At 49.3% G+C, this 18,906-nt stretch overlaps 2 long non-coding RNA genes across 2 annotated transcripts in view; one reads left to right on the top strand and one right to left on the bottom strand.

Moving 5' to 3' along the window:
* LOC140403954 (uncharacterized) overlaps nt 1-14,635 on the top strand; it is a 31,996-nt gene extending 17,361 nt beyond the window's left edge. The window contains exon 3 of the long non-coding RNA XR_011938443.1: nt 14,543-14,635. This is a non-coding gene — a long non-coding RNA (uncharacterized lncRNA). The remainder of the gene's footprint in view (nt 1-14,542) is intronic.
* LOC140403953 (uncharacterized) overlaps nt 1-18,906 on the bottom strand; it is a 141,092-nt gene that overhangs the window by 16,120 nt on the left and 106,066 nt on the right. The window lies entirely within an intron of this gene.

Below are 18,906 nucleotides of genomic sequence, written 5' to 3'. Positions count from 1 at the left end.
AAGTGTAAAAATGGCAGGAGATCCCAGACCCGTGTTATGCTCCTCGTGCACAATGTGGGAGTTCAGGGACGCGACCGATGCCCTTGACTCCTTCATGCGCGGGAAGTGTGTCCAGCTGCAGCTCCTGTTAGACCGTATGACGGCTCAGGAGCTGCGGATGGACTCACTTTGGAGCATCCGCAATGCTGAGGAGGTCGTAGATAGCACGTTCAGTGAGTTGGTCACACCGCAGATTAGGATTGATGAGGGAGACAGGGAATGGGTGACCAAAAGGCAGAGAAAGAGCAGGAAGGCAGTGCAGGTGTCCCCTGCGGTCATCTCCCTCCAAAACAGGTATACCGTTTTGGACACTTTTGGGGGAGATGACTCACCAGGGGAAGGCAGTAGTAGCCAAGCTCATGGCACCATGGCTGGCTCTGCTGCACAGAAGGGCGGGAAAAAGACTGGCAGTGCTATAGTCATAGGGGATTCAATCGTAAGGGGAGTAGACAGGCGTTGCTGTGGTCGAAAACGTGACTCCCGAATGGTATGTTGCCTCCCGGGTGCACGGGTCAGAGATGTGTCAGATCAGCTGCAGGACATTGTGAAGTGGGAGGGTGAACAGCCAGTTGTCGTGGTGCATATAGGCACCAACGATATAGGTAAAAAAACAGGATTAGATCCTACAATCAGAATTTCGGGAGTTAGGAGATAAGTTAAAAAGTAGGACCTCAAAGGTAGTAATCTCAGGATTGCTACCAGTGCCACGAGACAATCAGAGTAGAAATTCAAGAATAGTCAGAATGAATACATGGCTTGAGAGATGGTGCAGGATGAAGGGGTTCAGATTTTTGGGACATTGGAACCGGTTCTGGGGGCGGTGGGACCATTACAAATCGGATGGTCTACACCTGGGCAGGACTGGAACCAATGTCCTAGGGGGTGCTTTTACTAACACTTGGGGAGGTTTTAAACTATGTGGCAGGGGGATGGGGACCAGATTCAAAAGTTATAGATCAGTAAACAGGCAGCAACTAAAGCCAGTAAGGTACTAGATAATAAACTCAATGTGACTAAGGGAAAGAGTAGACAGGGAAGAGATGATGAACGCAAAGGGACAGGTGGTCTGAGGTGCATTTGTTTCAATGCGAGAAGTGTAACAGGTAAGGCAGCTGAACTTAGGGCTTGGATTAGTACCTGGGAATATGATGTGATTGGTATGACTGAGACTTGGTTGAGGGAAGGGCAAGACTGGCAACTAAATATCCCAGGGTATAGATGCTTCAGGAGGGATAGAGAGGGAGGTAAAAGGGGTGGAGGAGTTGCATTATGGGCAGAGATGATATCACAGCTATGATGAAGGAGGGCACGATGGAGGATTCGAGCACTGAGGCAATATGGGTAGAGCTAAGAAATAGGAAGGGTGCAGTAACATTGTTTGGACTTTACTACAAGCCTCCAAAAAGCAAGCGTGAAGTAGAGGTACAAATATGTAGACAGATTATAGAAAAATATAGGAGCAATAGGGTGGTCGAGATGGGAGATTTTAACTTCCCCAACAATGAATGGGACTCATGTAGTGTTGGAGGCGTAGATGGAGCAGAATTTGTAAGGAGCATCCAGGAGAGTTTTTTAGAGCAGTATGTAAATAGTGCAACTCGGGAAGGGGCCATACTGGACCTGGTATTGGGGAATGATCCCGGCCAGGTGGTTGAAGTTTCAGTCGGTGATTACTTAGGGAAGAGCGATCACAATTCCGTAAGTTTTAGAATACTCATGCACAAAGACGAGAATGGTCCTAAAGGAAGAGTGCAAAATTGGGGAAAGGCCAAGTAGAACAAAATACGGCAGGAGCTAGGGAATGTGGATTGGGAGCAGCTGTTTAAGGGTAAATCCACATTTGAAATGTGGGAGTCTTTTAAGGAAAGGTTAGAGTGCAGGACAGACATGTCCCTGTGAAAATGAGGGATAGAAATGGCAAGATTAGGGAACCATGGATGACGGGTGGAATTGTGAGACTAGCTAAGATGAAAAAGGAAGCATACATAAGATCTAGGCGACTTAAAACTGATGAAGCTTTGGAGGAATCGCGGGAAAGTAGGACAAATCTCAAATGTGCAATAAAGAGGCTAAAAGGGGTCATGAAATATCTTTGGCTAATAGGGTTAAGGAAAATCCCAAAGCCTTTTATTTGTATATCAGGAGCAAGAGGGTAACTAGAGAAAGGATTGGCCCACTCAAAGACAAAAGAGGGAATTTATGCGTGGAGTCAGAGGAAATGGGTGAGATTCTTAATGAGTACTTTGCATTGGTATTCACCAAGGAGAGGGACATGACGGATGTTGAGGCTAGGGAAGGATGTTTAAATACTCTAGGTCAAGTCGGCATAAGGAAAGGGGAAGTTTTGTGTATTCTAAAAGGCATTAAGGTGGACAAGTCCCCAGGTCCAGATGGGATCTATCCCAGGTTACTGAGGGAAGCGAGGGATGAAATAGCTGGGGCCTTAACCGATATCTTTGCAGCATCCTTGAGCACGGGTGAGGTCCCGGAGGACTGGAGAATTGCTAATGTTGTCCCTTTGTTTAAAAAGGGTAGCAGGGATAATCCAGAAAATTATACACCTGTGAGCTTGACGTCAGTGGTAGGCAAACTGTTGGAGAAGATACTGAGGGATAGGATCTATTCACATTTGGAAGAAAATAGACTTATCAGTGATAGGCAGCATGGTTTTGTGCAGGGAAGGTCATGTCTTACAAACCTAATAGAATTCTTTGAGGAAGTGACAAAGTTAATTGATGAGGGAAGGGCTGTAGATGTCACATACATGGACTTCAGTAAGGCGTTTGATAAAGTTTCCCATGGCAGGTTGATGGAAAAAGTGAAGTCGTATGGGGTTCAGGGTGTACCAGCTAGATGGATAAAGAACTGGCTGGGCCACAGGAGACAGAGAGTAGTGGTGGAAGGGAGTGTCTCAAAATGGAGAAAGGTGACTAGTGGTGTTCCACAGGGATCCGAGCACAGAACGTGGAGTGCAGGAGCTACAGGGAATGGAAGTGCACGCCTTGGGGCGCAACCCCTTCTGTCCAAAAGCGTCTCCCTGCGGTACCTTGGGCGGGGCGGCGTCCGGATCGACGCCAGTGGCCTCCGGATGTTCCACCCCGAAGGGTGTCTTCTCCAGAACCAATGGATGAGGAGCCATGTCTGTGTCAGACTTGTGGGCACCGACCCCATCGTGGACGCCGGCCCTGGGGGCGCCAGAGGCGCCATCGTTCCCACAGAAACTGGGGCCAGCCCAGGGGCTGTACCTTCCATTTGGATGAACCTGGGGCGGCGACTACCGAGGATGTGGAAACGGAGGACGATTGTGTGGCAGCTCCCCGTGTGGCCCCCACCAAGGTGACAGTCTGGGTCAATGGTCACCCGCTTGAGATGGAGTTGGACACTGGCGCAGCGGTCTCCGCGATCACCCAGAGGACATCCGACCGCATCAAGCAGAGTATACAGACCCTTACATTAACCGACACACAGGCCAGGTTGGCCACCTACACGGGGGAACCATTGGGCAATGCAGGAACTACGATGACTCCTGTTGTTTATGGACGCCAGGAGGGGTGTTTCCCACTTATCGCGGTGCGCGGCCACGGGCCCAGCCTGTTGGGTCGGAACTGGTTGCGCCATTTGTGGCTGCAGTGGTAGCACATCCTCCAAACAGGTTCTGGAGGGTTGACGGAGGTACAAGGACGGTACCCAGATGTAATCCAGCCCGGTTTGGGGAAAATAAAAGGGGCCGTAGCCCGTAGCCAAGTTGAACCAGGAGCCACGTCGTGCTATTTCCCGGCGCTCCCGGTACCTTACGCCTTGCTCGAAAAGGTAGAAGGGGAGCCCACTCGTTTGGAGTCCTTGGGTATTATCAGGCCCGTCCGTTTCGCTGACTGGGCAGCACCAATTGTACCTGTAATGATGCCAGATGCCACAGTTTGCTTGTGCGGCGACTATAATCTTCCAGTGAACTTACGGCTATAAACTTACGGCTTCCCGGCTCGAACGATATCCAATGCCTCGCATAGAGGATCTCTACGTGAAGCTTGCAGGCGGAGTCTCGTTCACGAAATTAGCTGTGAGTCACGCCTACCTACAGTTGGAGCTGAACCCTGCCCCCCCGTCCATATGTAACTATTAATACACAACGGGGCCTGTATGAATATACACGGTTGCCCTTTGGGGTATCCTCTGCCTGCGCTATTTTTCAACGCCTCATGGAGGGTATCTTGAGAGGTTTACCGCCTTTCGCTGTCTACTTAGACAACGTTTTGATTACAGGGATGTCAGAGCAGGAACATTTGGACATTTTGGAAGCTGTCCTTAGACACTTTTCAGAGGCTGGGGCCCGTTTACATCGTACAAAGTGCGTCTTTCAGGCGAAGGAACTGGTCTACCTCTATCGGGTGGACCGTGAAGGTTTGCACCCCGTCGCAGAGAAGGTGCGTGCAATTCAACAGGCCCCCGCCCCGACTGACACTTCGCATCTTTGTTCTTTTCTCGGCCTCGTAAACTATTACGGGAAGTTCCTCCCCAATCTGGCAACAATACTGGCCCCGTTGCACCTTCTGCCAAAGAAGAATCACACCTGGGTTTGGGGCCAGCCGCAAGAAACCACTTTCCGGCGGGTAAAACAACAATTGTCGACGTCTGGGTTACCAACCCACTATAATCCTGGAAAGCCTTTGCTCATCACGTATGATGCATCCCCATATGGTATTGGGGCCGTCCTGTCCTACAGGATGGAGAACAGGGCCGAGCTGCCGATAGCTTTCGCCTCCCGCACATTGACTGCAGTGGGAAAGAAGTACAGAAGGAGGGTCTGGCGGTGGTCTTTGCGGTGAAACGCTTCCACCAGTATGTGTATGGCCGCCACTTCACACTTCACTATTGTGACTGATCAGAAGCCCCTGCTGGGGCTTTTCCGAGAGGATGAACCAATACCGCCCATTGCTTCCGCACGGATCCAGCGCTGGGCTTTGTTGCTCGCTGCCTATGAGTATTCTCTGGAGCACAAACCAGGAACCCAGATAGCGAATGAAGACACACTGAGCCGATTGCCTTTATCGACTGGCCCCATGTCGACCCCCACGAATGGTGAGGTGGTTGCAACCCTAAATTTTATGGACTCCTTGCCTGTCATGACATCACAGATCCGTGAGTGGACCCAGACGGAGCCAGTCCTGTCAAAGGTTCGGCACATAGTCCTGTATGGTGGGCAGCATAGACAGCTCCCAGGCGAGTTGCGGGCATTTTCCTCCAAGCTGTCAGAATTTAGCGTGCAAGACGGCATCCTCTTGGAGGGGACGCGTGCGATTGCCCCGGATAAAGTACAGGAGCTGATAGTAAGGGGCTTGCACAATGGGCATCTGGGTGTGACCAAAATGAAAATGTTGGCCCGGAGTTATATCTGGTGGCCAGGCCTTGACACCGACATTGAGAAGGTGGCCCAAAACTGCTCCATTTGCTAGGAGCAGCAGATGTTTCCACCGGCCATGCCCCCACATCAGTGGGAATGGCCAGGGCAGCCTTGGGCGCGCTTGCATTCAGATTTTGCCGGCCCTCAAGGATCCATGTTCCTTCTATTAACCAATGCCTAGTCTAAATGGTTAGAGGTGCATAAGATGGTAGGCCCAAGTCCTGTGCAACAATCGAGAAGATGCGTTTGTCTTTCAGTACGCATGGCCTCCCCGAGGTGCTGGTCACGGACAACGGCATTCCATTCACAAGTAAGGAGTGTGCGAGGTTCATGAAGATAAACGGCATACGCCATATCTGCACCGCCCCATACCACCCGGCTTCCAATGGATTGGAGGAGCGCGCAGTGCAGACATTCAAATGGGGCCTCAAGAAGCAGTCTTCCGGGACACGAGACTGTCTCGTTTTTTGTTTTCATACAGGACTACTCCACATGCGGTGACTGGGGTAGCTCCTGTGGAACTCCTAATGGGCCGAAGACTTCGCAACCGCCTTAGCGTGGTTTTGCCGGACATTGGCGCGAAAGTACGCCGCACTCAAGAATGGCAGGGACATGCTTTTTCTCGGCATCAGCCAATTCGACAGTTTGCGCCCGGTGACCCAGTGTTCGTTCAAAATTTTGCTGGTTGGGTCCAGTGGGTCCCTGGCGTAATCTTTCGCCGAACGGGCCCTATATCTTACCAGGTGCAAGCCCAGGGTCGTCTCCAGCGCAAGCATGTAGATCACGTTCGGTCCAGAAGACCATTTCTTCCAAGGGTTCCCCGCTCCCGGAGCTCATTTCTACAGCCACAGAGACCAGACACAGTGGAGAGTATTCCTCACAATCTTCCTCTGGTGCCGCACTCAAAGCCTGCGCAGGTCGTTGCAGAACCGCGTGGAGATAAGAGACGCCGAGATGACGGAGGTGCGGACTCCGACTCTGAGATGGAGACACAGGACGCCTCACAGGGGGAGTCCTCGGGCCCACGGGCCATGGATGTACAACCGTTATGCCGTTCATCACGGAAGCGCCATTCTCAGTCTCATTCCACGCTGCCCGATCCACGCCTCGTGCAAATGGTGTCCGGCCTGCGGCAGAACGAGTCCGACGCCCTCCTTCGCCAGGGTCTTTGGTGGATTCCTTGGACTTTGGGGTGTGGGGGGGAGGGATGTTATAATCTGCCTGCTTACCACTGGCTGGGGACTAATGACAATCCCACAATCCTTAGGGAGTATGTGCTTCCCCAATGAGGGGAGCGGAGAAATCATTAGCAGATTCCCTGCATAAATAGAGCTGGCCAGTTTGGAACCAGCTAGAGAGGAGTGAGCAGCAAGGGAGTTGCTGCTGCTGTTGTCTGTATATATGTATATGGTATACATATGTTATTGTAAATAAATGTTATTTCTTTCTATCCTTCAACTCATGCTGGATTCTTTGTGGCCCTCACAAAAATAAAGGACTAAGAATTCTCCTTCGGTAGGGAACGTCTAATACTATCAAACAGGGAGTGCAACATATTAGGGGCAACAGTCAGACCAGGAGGACTCTCAAAGTGCGACAGAGGGAAAGATGGTGGAGATCTCGGTGGCGTTGTTTCGGGCAGCACGGTAGCACAAGTGATTAGCACTGTGGCTTTACAGCGCCAGGGTCCCAGGTTCGATTCCCTGCTGGGTCACTCTCTGTGCGGAGTCTGCACGTTCTCCCCGTGTCTGCGTGAGTTTCATCCGGGTACTCCGGTTTCCTCCCACAGTCCAAAGACGTGCAGGTTAGGTGGATTGGCCACGATAAATTGCCCTTAGTGACCAAAACAGGTTAGGAGGGGTTATTGGGTTACGGGATAGGGCGTAAGTGGGTCCGTGCAGACTCGATGGGCCGAATGGCCTCCTTCTGCACTGTATGTTCTATGTTCTATGCACAGTCGTCCACGGAACAATTGGTGGAGGTCCGGTCGACCAAGTTCCAGCAGCAAGAAAGGAGGCCTCAGAAAACCTGGCAAAAGTAGCTGAGCTGACCTGGGCATAGAGAGAGTGGAACAAAGGCTGGAGATGCAGAATACACCGCTCCAGAAGGTGGTGGAGTCGGTGGCAGACCATGAGGATCGGTTCACCTCATTGGATGCAGAAGTTGTGCTGGTGGTGGAGGGCCAGAAGAAGTTAAGAGAAAAGTTGGGCGACTTGGAAAATCACCCAAAGAGGCAGAATTTCAGGATTGTGGGATTGCCTGAAGAGATCGAGGGAACGCAGGCCCAAAATGTGTGGCGAGAATGTTGGGAGAGGTTGGTGGGGGACGGGGTCTTCGACCGACCTCTTGAGGTGCATCGAGCGCATAAGTCGCTGAGGAGGGAGCACCGGGTCCTCATTCCTTTTTAGCTAGCTCTACAACTGCCTGCCTTTTATGCTAATGCTGGGTTAACTCAGTCCAATTGAGCACAGGGAACAATCATCCCCAGCTGGATGAGTCCTGTGCAGGTTACTACGGGTTATTACAGTATGGATAGAGGGACGCTTTGGAGCGAGAAGGCAGCTGCCTCGGGTGGAGGCCTCAGTTCTAGCAGGTAGGCTAGTAACGGGAGTGAAGTGGGAGGTAGATCTGTGAAGGGGGTAGGGATGGTTGAGTTGAAGTGGTTTTCTTTGTTTGTGGCTGGGGGGAGGGCAGGCAGGTTGTTTGGTGTTGGGGATCGGGTGAGGGAAGGGGGCGTTGCTGTCTTGTTGGTGTGGCGCAGTTGGTTAAGGGGAGATGGCGGCCGACTCCATGAGGAGGCCCTGGGGGTGAACGAGACGTGGACCTGGAGCAGCACATTAAAGAGGGGATATGGCTGATCGGAGGTGGGGGGAGGGTTTGGAGTCCCCCGCCGCGGCTGAACTCTTGGAATATTCTGGGATTAAATGCTTCGATCAAGAGGGCGCGTATCTTTGCTCATTTGAAGAGTTTAAAAGTAGACGTTGTGTTCCTACGAGAGACTCATTTGAAGGTTGTGAATCGGATGAGGTTGAGGAAGGGCTGAATGGGACAGGTATTCCATTCTGGTTTGGACATGAAGTAGAGGGGAGTGGCAATGTTGGTTCATCAGAGGGTGGTCTTTGCGGTGGTGAACGGACTTTGGGAGCAGGTCTGTTTGGTAAGTGCGAGGTTGGAGTGGGTGCCTGAGGTGTTGGTGAATGTATATGTCCCCAGTGGGACGACGTTGAATTCATGAAGTGGGTATTGACAAAAGTTCCAGACTTGGACAGGCACCGGCTGATTATGGGGGTGGATTTTATTACAGTGTTGGACCCGAGGCTTGATCAGTCGTGTCCCAGGTCCCTGACAATGTCGGCGAAGGTGAAGGAAATGTGGGGGTTTATGGAGCGGATAGGTGGGGTAGACCCATGACGGTTTGAGAGGCCGAGGGCAAAGGAATTTTCTTTTTCTTCGCAGTCCACCAGATGTATTCCAGAATTGATTTCTTGGTCCTGGAAAAGCTTTGTGGGCGGTGGTTGTCGGGTCAGAATATTCGGCGATCATGGTGTCCGACCATGCGTGGCGCTGTGTGGAGCTGCTGGAGAGGCAGAGGTTGGTGGAGGCCATCCAGACAGTAGACCGGAGGTACTCAGCGGCACCTGAGGAGGCACTGTGAGTTTAGGTGTACGTCTACAAGGAAGGCAGTGAGGCAATTGCGCAGGGCCAGAGGGACGATATACGATTATGGGGGAAAAAACCATCAGTTGAAGAGGTAGGCTGCAGCGAGGGAGATTGGGCGGATGAGAGATCGTAGGGGTATGGTGGTCATGGAGTCAGGGAAGGTGAATGGGATATTTGAGGCTATTCATCGGAAAATATACAGCTCGGAGCCTCCAGATGAGGACGTGACCCCTTTCCGGGTTGGGCTGGAGTTCCCGACAGTTGAGGAGGGAAATGTGCAGGGGTTGGGGCTCCGATTGGGCTGAGGGAAGTAATGGAGTGTGCGGGGCCAATGCAGTCGGGCAAGGCCCCGGTTCCGGATGGGATCCCGGCAGAGTTTAATCAAAAGTTTGGTTCGGGATTGGGGCCCCTATTAGTCGAGATGTATAATAAGTCGGCGGAGAAGGGAGAGCTCCCTCCCACATGCTCACGTGCTTCCATTTTGCTCATTTGGAGGTCGGGAGATGGAGGTAGTAGTGATGATGGACGTGGAATAAGCATTTGTACTCCCAGGCAGGTACAGCATGGGGTTAGGTACAGAATAAAGCTCCCTCTACACTGTCCCCATCCAGCACTCCCAGGACACTACAGCATGGGGTGAGATACAGAGTAAAGCTCCCTCTCCACTGTCCCCATGAAACACTCCCAGGCAGGTACAGCACAGGGTTAGGTACAGAGTAAAGCTCCCATTAGACTTGCCCATCAAACACTCCCAGGCAGGTTCAGCACAGGGTTAGATTCGGAATAAAGCTCCCACTATACTCTCCCCACCAAATCCCGCAGGAGAGGTACGAACTAGATACAGAGTAAAGCTCCCTCCACATTATCCTCATCAAATGTACCCAGTGCAGGTAAAGAATAGGTTTACATACAGAGTATAGCTCCCTCTACACTGGTCCCCATCAAACACTCCCAGGTCAGGTACAGCACAGGGTTAGATACAGAGTAAAATTCCCATTACACTGTCCCATCAAACACTCCCAGGACAGGTGCAGCAGGGGTTTAGATAGAGTAAAGTTTCATCCAGCTGAGGAAGGAGCAGTGCTCCGAAAGCCAGTGATTTGAAACAAACCTGTGGGACTTTAACCTGGTGTTGTAAGACTTCTTACTGTGCCCACCCCAGTCCAATGCCGGCATCTCCACAACATCTCTCCAGAAAGGCTGTGAGTTAATGTATTTCTGATCCTACAGAAAAAAGTAATGAATGAATTTACAGTGAAACCATTTCCGGCTGGAAACAGTAGCCTGGATCTGAAAGCTTACTTTGAAGGAAGGTCTACTTAACAATAACCATCTGAAACAAAGTCTTACTTATTATTTTCAACCCTCCCCTCCCCTCAGTGTTCGTCTGTCTTGTGTTCGTGTGTAGAAGGTGGGGGAACGTTAATGTGGGAATTAGGTAACAGTTCACCAGTTGTGTTTGCTGCATATTTCATTGCATAGTTCTTGTTATAAATAAGAAATAGTTGTGGTTAATTTTACAAACCTAGTGACTGTAATAATGGGGCATCTAAGGGCCAAAGACTTTGGGTATTTTTCCAAGAATATTTGATTAATTCAATTGTGTTGCAACTCGAGTCAAGTGGGGACCGCGTCCTAGCCCAGCGTGTTATAACAATACAGAGTAAAGATTCCTCGACACTGTCCTATCAAACACTGCTGGCCAGGTACAGCACAGGGTTAGATACAGAATAAAGCTCCCGAGACACTGTCCTATCAAACACTCCCAGGACAGGTACAGCACGGAGTTAGATACAGAGTAAAGCTCCCTCTGCACTGTCCCCATCAAACACTCCCAGGGCAGGTACACCATCGGAGTTTGATACAGAGAAAAGTTCCCTCCACATTGTCCCCATCAAAAACCCCTGGGACAGATACGGCACGGGGTTAGATACTGAGTAAAGCTCACTCTGCACTGTCCTATCAAACACTCCCAGGGCAGGTACACCATCGGAGTTTGATACAGAGAAAAGTTCCCTCCACATTGTCCCCATCAAAAACCCCTGCGACAGATACGGCACGGGGTTAGATACTGAGTAAAGCTCACTCTGCACTGTCCTATCAAACACTCCCAGGGCAGGTACACCATCGGGGTTAGGTACAGAGTAAAGCTCCATCTACATTGTCCCCATCAAACGCTCCCAGGAAAGGTACAGCACTGGGTTAGATACTGGATAAAGGTCCCTCTGAACTGTCCTATCAAACACTCCCAGGAAAGGTACAGCACTGGGTTAGATACACAGTAAAGTTCCCTCTGAACTGTCCTATCAAACACCCCCAAGACAGGTACTGCAATGGGTTAGATACACAGTAAAGCTCCCTCTGAACTGTCCTATCAAACACTCCCAAGACAGGTACAGCAATGGGTTAGATACACAGTAAAACTCCCTCTGAACTGTCCTATCAAACACTCCCAGGACAGGTACAGCACTGGGTTAGATACACAGTAAAACTCCCTCTGAACTGTGCTATCAAACACTCCCAGGACAGGTACAGCACTGGGTTAGATACACAGTAAAACTCCCTCTGAACTGTGCTATCAAACACTCCCAGGACAGGTACAGCACTGGGTTAGATACACAGTAAACCTCCCTCTGAACTGTCCTAACAAACACTCCCAAGACAGGTACAGCAATGGGTTAGATACACAGTAAAGCTCCCTCCCAACTGTCCTATCAAACACTCCCAAGACAGGTACAGCACTTGGTTAGATACACAGTAAAGCTCCCTCTGAACTGTCCCATCGATATGGGTTAACTGCAGCCTCTGACGAGAGCTCCTCATTTTTCCATTTTTGATGCTGGTTACATGTGAGGCGTCACCTGTTTGATTGAGAATTTAGTATTATGGATTTAATAATAATAATAATCACTTATTGTCACAAGTAGGCTTCAATGAAGTTACTGTGAAAAACCCCTAGTCGCCAAATTCCAGTGTTGTTCGGGGAGGCTGGAAAGGGAATTGAACCCACGCTGCTGGCCTTGTTCTGCATTACAAGCCAGCTGTCTTAACCCACTGTGCTAAACCAGCTTTAGGATTATGTGCTGTGCGCTCACAGTTGCCAGGGAATTATTACTGACACTGGACTTGAATATTGTCGACGTTTAGCAATCATGAAGGAGCGATCACACACGGGGTGGTGACCATGATGGGGTTCATAAGGATTGCTAGGCGGCTCAGCTGCGCCCTCCAATGGTCAGTTACAGATTAGCAATGTGGATCAGAGGATAACTTGCCTTGAATAAGGTTTATAGGCACTCAGGCGCAATGAGAGTGGGAACAGGCTAAAGTCTGTCTGCCTGTCACATCTCTTTGCATTATCTATGTCTGACTGCATTGCTTATTTCTGTCTCTGTCCATTTATTATCCACTGACTTTTGGATAAGATCTTAATCCAAGGCCCTTCTGCCTTCACAGGAGAATATAAAAGATCTCATGGTACTATTTTAAAGAAGTGTTGGGGTGTTAATCCCCAGTGTCTTGGCAAAAACGTATCCCTCAGTCAACATATCTAATTCCATTGCTGTTAGTGGGATCTTGCTGTGTGCAAACTGTCGCGTTACCTGTATTGCGATAGTGATTACACATCAAAAGTATGTAATTGGTTGTGAAGCACTTTGAGACATCTGGTGGTGATGAAAGGCACTCTATAACTACAAGTCTCTCATTCTGCCTGCCCGTTATCTACTTCATCGTCGCTCTGTTGAAACATTTGCTCCACTCTGCCATCTGGTGTCCACTGCTGGCAAATGCTTCATGAGCTAAAGGCAGCATTGCACCTGCCTCAATCTGTGAGGTAAGTACAAGCTGACACTCAAGAAGCTCAGGCTTATGGACCTGGATGCTGGAGGACAGGAGGAGCAAAAGTATAGAACCTACATTTATATAGCAGCCTTGGGGACTTCTCAAAGCACATTACAGGCAATGAAGCACTTTTTGAGGTGTAGTCACTATTGCAACATCGGAAACGGGGCAGTCAATTTGCAAACAGCATCGAGTTCCCACGAACATTAATTTGAACATGATCAGGGATCTTTTTATTTAAGTGATTGATTGAGGGATAAATATTGACCAGAACACGGGAGAATGACCATCACCACCAGCACTGAGCCAGGTAAGGAGATAATAGGTCAGGTGTGTACCCAAACAGGCGCCGGAATGTGGCAACTAGGGGCTTTTCATAGTAACCTCTTGCAGTGTTAATGTAAGCCTACTTGTGACAATAATGATTAATTTTAAAATGTTTTTAAAAGAGCAGCAAGGTCACACAGTGGTTAGCACTGCTGCCTCACAGCTCCAGGGTCCCAGGTTCGATTCCGGCCTCGGGTCACTGTCTGTGCGAAGTCTGCACTTTCTCCCCGTGTCTGCGTGGGTTTCCTCCGGGTGCTCCGGTTTCCTCCCACAGATCAAAGGTGCGCAGATTAGGTGGATTGTCCGTGCTAAATTGCCCCTAGGGAGGGTGCTCTTTCAGAGGACTGGTGCAGATCTGATGGGCCAAATGGCCTCCTTCTGTACTGTTGGGATTCTATGAAAGCTTGGGCAAAGAGAAAGGTTTAAAAGACGGAATCAAAGGTGGGCGGAGGGGCGGAGAGGTGTCGGGAGGGAGTTCCAGGTCTCGGGGCCTCAGTAACCGAAGGCACAGCCACCGATGGCAGAGCGAATAAAAATGGGCATTCACCCCGGGCTGAAATTAGAGGAGCACAGATATCTTGGAGGGTTGTGGAGTCGGAGAAGATTAAACAGAAAGGAAGGGGTGAGCTCATGAAAGGATTTAAAAACAAGGGAGCGATTTTTAAAATCAGGGTGTTGCTTGACTGGGAGCCAATGGAAAACAGGGAACACAGTGATGATAGGGGAATGGAACTTACTGCGAATTAAGCCAAGAGCAGCAGAGATTTGGAGAGGGCAGAATGTGGGAGACAAGCCAGGAGCTCATTGGAATAGTCAAATCTATAGGTAACAAAGCTGTAAATGAGGGGACCAGCAGCAGGTGAGCTGACTCTGTGACAAAGTTACAGAGGTGGAAGTTAGCGATGGAATGAATAATAATAATCTTTAATGTCACTAGTAGGCTTACATTAACACTGCAATGAAGTTACTGTGAAAAGCCCCTAGTCGCCACACTCCGGCGCCTGTTCAGGGAGAATTCAGAATGTCCAAATTGCATCACAGCACAGCACGTCTTTCGGGACTTGCGGGAGGACCGGGGCACCCGGAGGAAACCCACGCAGACACGGGGAGAACGTGCAGACTCCGCACAGACTGTGACCAAAGACGGGAATTGAACCCGGGACCCTGGCGCTGTGAAGCAACAGTGCTAACCACTGTGCTACCGTGTGAACGCGAGATCGGAAGCTCATTTTGGGGTCCAATATGATACCGAGATTGCAACGTGTGAACTTTCAGATCGGGAGACCACAATGCTGATGTTGGTGCTCATCGTAATGTTTTACTTTCACACGGGGATTCACGGTGAATCGCAGGAGCTGGCCAGCGACGACAGGTGAGAAATCGTCACAATTTCTATCTTATGCGATAGTCTTACCAAACAACTTGCATTTGCATCGTCGTCAGAGCATTAAAAACATACCTGGGCCCTAAGCTCTGACATTCCTTCCTTAAACATTTCTTCCCCACTCTCCTCCTTTAAGACTCTCCTTCAAACCTACCTCTTTAACCAGGATTTGGTCATCAACCTAATATCTCTTCACGTTGCTCGGTGTCATATTTTGTTTTATAATGCTCCTGTGAAATGCCAGGGGATGTTTCATTCTGCTAAAGGTGCCTCATGAATATAGGTGTTGGGTCTGACAGGCGGTTTTAATTTTTCCCTCTTTTGTCCTTCTCTGTCCCTCTTCAGGACACCATCTCCCTCTCCTGCTCTCTTGTCGTACCTTCAAACGCTGAAACAAACCGATATGGAGCGGTTGGACAGAGAGGTAAAGAATGTCCTGAAATCTCGGCTCATTTCCACATCCGGCTCTGCTGGAGATTCCCTGGACATTAAAACAGAGGACGTTGAGGAAAGCATCAATGACAGGTAGTCAGAGGTTTTAATTCAGCATAACTCCCCTCTTAGCTCAGCGGAACAAGGAATGAGACAGGCTGCCAAAGTTTTTCATCTTCCACACATCAGAACAAATGCAAGAATGGAAAATTTCAAACAATCGCAACAATTTATCGGGTGTTGATTGGTTGGTAAGTCGACACTGAATGGCCAAAGCGTTGCCATGGAGAAAGTAATGGGAAACTATAGGCTCCCCAATCTCCTGGATAATTGATAATGATGCAATGTTTGAACATATTCTTTTTGTTTGCGAATTAATTCAAACACAGGAATCAAAAGGGGACATATTCAAACCTTGCACCTACAGACTTGGGGAGTCTATAGCTCCTCATGTATTCTCCATGGTAACGCCTCGACAAATCAGAGTCAACTTGCCAACACGTCCTCTTGAAATAATTTCCAGGATGTGGATGTCAATGGCTGGGCCAGAATTTATTGTCCATCCATAACTACCCCGAACTGAGGGCCATTTTACAGGGTAGTTAGGAATCAACCAGGTTGATGTGGGTCATGTACACCGATTACATTGCCTAAAGAGCAAAAGCGAACCAGACGGGCTCATTAGACTTTAAATTCCAGATTTTGTTATTGAATGCAAATTCCCCCATCGGTCAAGGTCAGTCACTGGGTCGAAAGCATGAAATTCCCTCCTTAACAGCACTGTTGGTGTACCTACGCCTCATAAACTGCAGCGGTTCAAGAGGTTAGCTCACCACCACCTTCCTGAGGGCAACTAGGGTTCAGCAATCAATGCTGGTCTAGCCCACATCCTATGCATAACATTCAAAGAAAATCCCCAAAAGGAAACATGAGGAGCAAAGGTTTTGTCAAAGATGTTTATATTGAGGTGCAGCTTAATGGAGGAAAGAGAGGTTCAGAACTGAAGGGTGAGAATTGCAAGGCTTTTTAAGTTTGAGACAGTTAATTGCACAGCTCTTTCAAGAAGACCAGTACAAAGCCACAATGGGCCAAATGATCTCTTTCTGTGCAACAAGATTACATGATCATCACTGATGGACTGTTTTCTTTATTTGGGTTTTAATTCCAGCACTGAACTCAAAGGCGGAGTCAAGCGTTACCAACACAACTTGAGACGACAAACTGATCCCCAATCATCACCCCCGAATTGCGTCCTGGGAATCTGTCGGACCCTCGCCCTGGCCCACGCGATGCACTACTTGAACAACAATACGGGAAATGACCCTTTGCCCCCCAAGAGCACGGATGACCCCTACGGCTATGGCAAGAGGCGACGCAGGAGTCTGCTCTACCTCTTGGGCCTTGTGACCAGGCCCCACAAGGATGGGCAGGCAGAAAAACAAATACCCTCCCCCCCCACCCCTTGGCTTCTATCCAGCCTGTGTCACACAACCTGGACACGTCATGACAGTACACGCTCCGCACCCCCCGCTAGAAACTCTCTTGGGGGGGGGGGGGGTGAGAAACCAGATTTAACATAGAAAATGCAATCAAACGCTTGTTTGTCTCGCTGTATCACCAGATGCACTCACCCCCCTCTCCCCTTACGTAGGGAGAAAAGGCAAGGGGGTTGATCGAAGATATCCCCATAACCCACCTAGCCTGCACATCTTTAGACACACGGGGGCAATTTAGCATGGCCAATGCATCCCACTTCACCCATGTCTCCACTCATCTGTTGCTGAAACCTTCATCCATGTGGTTGTTACTTCCAGACTTGACTATTCCAACGCATTTCAAAATCCCTCCATTTCTGCCCTCCATAGGGGTTTAACCAAAAAGCCTCTGCTTCTCCCATTTCTGAACTTGCACCAAGACCTATTCTTCTCTCACCCGTCTGCTCAGTGACCCATATTGGCTTCTGGTGATTCGTGTCTTGATTTAAAACTCTTGTCCTTGTTTTCAAATCCTTTCACCCCCCCCCCCCCCCCGCGCCTCCCACCCCCATCCCCCCCACCCCACCCCATCCCCCGCCCCACAATGCTCTGAGATATCTGCGCTCCATCTAGTTCCAGGCTCTAGCTTCCCCGGTTTTAAGCACGCCACTACTGGCCGTGCCTTCGGTAGCCCGGGTCCTCAGATGTGCAATTCACAGCCTAATTCTCTCCGTCTCACTTCTCTTCCTTAGCCGGAATTCTCTGGCCGTTGGGAATGCCTTTTCCCGCCGGCGGTGCACCCCTGCCCACGTGTTTCCCGGCGGCATCAATGGGAAGCAGTGGGAGGGGGGAATCCCGCCGTCAGGGAATCAGGCGGCTGGGGGACTGGAGAATCCAGCTCCCTCTCTCTTTGACCGAGCTGTCCGCTATTAGATCCGTTGCCCGTGTTTCACGGCAGCGCGGTTCTCTGCTCGCGTCAATGGGAACGCCACGGGTGGGGGTCGGTTGCTGGCGGGATCAGAGAAACCCACCACCACCGAACGGCTGGAGAATTACGGCTACTATCTCCTTCCGTTGTCCAGTGCCATACCTTGATCATGAACCTGCCAAGCACCTCGGGGCTTTTTATAATGTTTCAGGTGCTATATAAATACAAGTTGTTGATGTAAACGCACCACCAAAGACAGTGGTTATGATGAAGGGGACAAATTAAAACTGTATTGTGTTGAAACATTATGAATGATGATTTTATATGCCAGTTACAATTTGATTCCATCACGTGCACATCCTTTAATGTGCGCTTTTTCGTAAACTGCGCATGCGCGGCAAACAGTGTTCGATTTTCTTCTGGCTGCGCATGCACGGCTTGCGCATGCGCAGAACGATCTGCGCCCAAAACGTCTTTTTTCAATTACGCATGCGCGGCTGCGGTTTCCTTCGCATGTGCAGATCCAGATTTGCAGCTTTTGTTCCCCAGGCAGTTTAAAATGTGCTCAGATGCCATTTTAACTTCTTCAGACCCATGGAAAAGAACCTTATCGGCGTTTTTTCTTGTTAAAAACTTAAAGTTATTTTTTTCTTGCGATCTGCACTTGTCAGTCGCGATTTCCAGCATTAAACCTTTCTGTTCTGATAATGATTGTTTGAGTTTCGCATCACTCATTCCCTGTGCAATTTGGTCTCCAAGCATTAAATGTCTTAAAGCAGCATTGTTACTGGTGTTACAGTAATCTTCAAATTTTGTAAGTATTACTTCTAATTTGGTGTTATCGTCACCTTTCAAGTTATTAAAGCAGTTATAGATTTCGTTAGCTTCATCTCCTGCTAGTAGAAGTGCCATTTTCATTTCTTCTGAAGCCGTGCTCAACTCATTAGCTATGATATATAGTGTGTTAAAAATGTTTCCATCTATGACTTAAATTACAGGTTGTTTTCCGTTGCAGAGGAGTTCCAACGAGTTTCATCGACTCTGCGAAGTCTCCCCACGTACGTGTTTTCTTCTATTTTTGATCTTGCTTTGTCTGCCTCTTGTGTTACCTTCGAGTAAGCGTTTTGAAGTCCCCTGGTACCATGTATTATTCCTTGTGTCTGAATAAAGCTCATAGTCTTACAGTTGAAGTAGATGCTTTATTTGTATGAGTTTGTTCTCTCTCCAGCACTTGTACTATGTTACATCTGAGCTGCCTGTCTGTGTCCTGGTCACCAGCTGCCATTCCTGTGAAGAGTGTGCTGACATCCTGTTTGTCTATATATATATATATATATATAGAAATATCTCATGCTCCCTCTAGTGGTTACTTAGTTGTAGTGTATGTACATTAACCCCTTGCGTATATACAGTGATGCAT

Source organism: Scyliorhinus torazame, chromosome 29 (assembly GCF_047496885.1).
Source record: "Scyliorhinus torazame isolate Kashiwa2021f chromosome 29, sScyTor2.1, whole genome shotgun sequence".
NCBI lineage: Eukaryota > Metazoa > Chordata > Chondrichthyes > Carcharhiniformes > Scyliorhinidae > Scyliorhinus > Scyliorhinus torazame.
This window is presented reverse-complemented; position numbering and strand designations above follow the sequence as displayed.